Below are 586 nucleotides of genomic sequence, written 5' to 3' on the forward strand. Positions count from 1 at the left end.
AGATTGCCTTCCTGAGCCTCCTGATGAGGTGGCTCAGCTCTGCAGTGACAATGTCCATCTATTTGGAATGTAGAGCAGAAAAAGAACCTGGGCTTTGGAGTTGGACTTTCCATCCATCCATCCATTGATTTTGCAAATACTTATTGAACACCTACTAAGTGCCAGGTATTATAGTGGAGCTTAAAGTCTATCTGGGAATATGCAATACACAAGAACACATTATGATCACATTTATAATTACAAATTGCAATTATAGCTTATAATTATAATTTAAATATAACTAAAAACAGTCATTGCAATGGAATTGTAATGGGAGGGAATAATGAGTTGGGGGTGTCCACTTTCAATGGAATAGTCATGGAAGTCCTTTCTGAACCATTAGAGTCTTAAGGAAGGGGATTAAAAACTGTCTCTATGGGTACTGTGGGAAGAATGCTAGGGTGAGAGGTGGGATGGGCAGGAGTGAGGTGGGGATCCCAGACAGACTTGGGTTCCCTCCGTGGCTCACTCACGCACTGGTTATGCTCTTAATCAACTTCCCTGATGTTCGTTTTCTGCACCTGCATTCACCTAATAACACGGACCA

Source organism: Galeopterus variegatus, unplaced genomic scaffold, assembly GCF_000696425.1.
Source record: "Galeopterus variegatus unplaced genomic scaffold, G_variegatus-3.0.2 Scaffold159, whole genome shotgun sequence".
Lineage (NCBI taxonomy): Eukaryota > Metazoa > Chordata > Mammalia > Dermoptera > Cynocephalidae > Galeopterus > Galeopterus variegatus.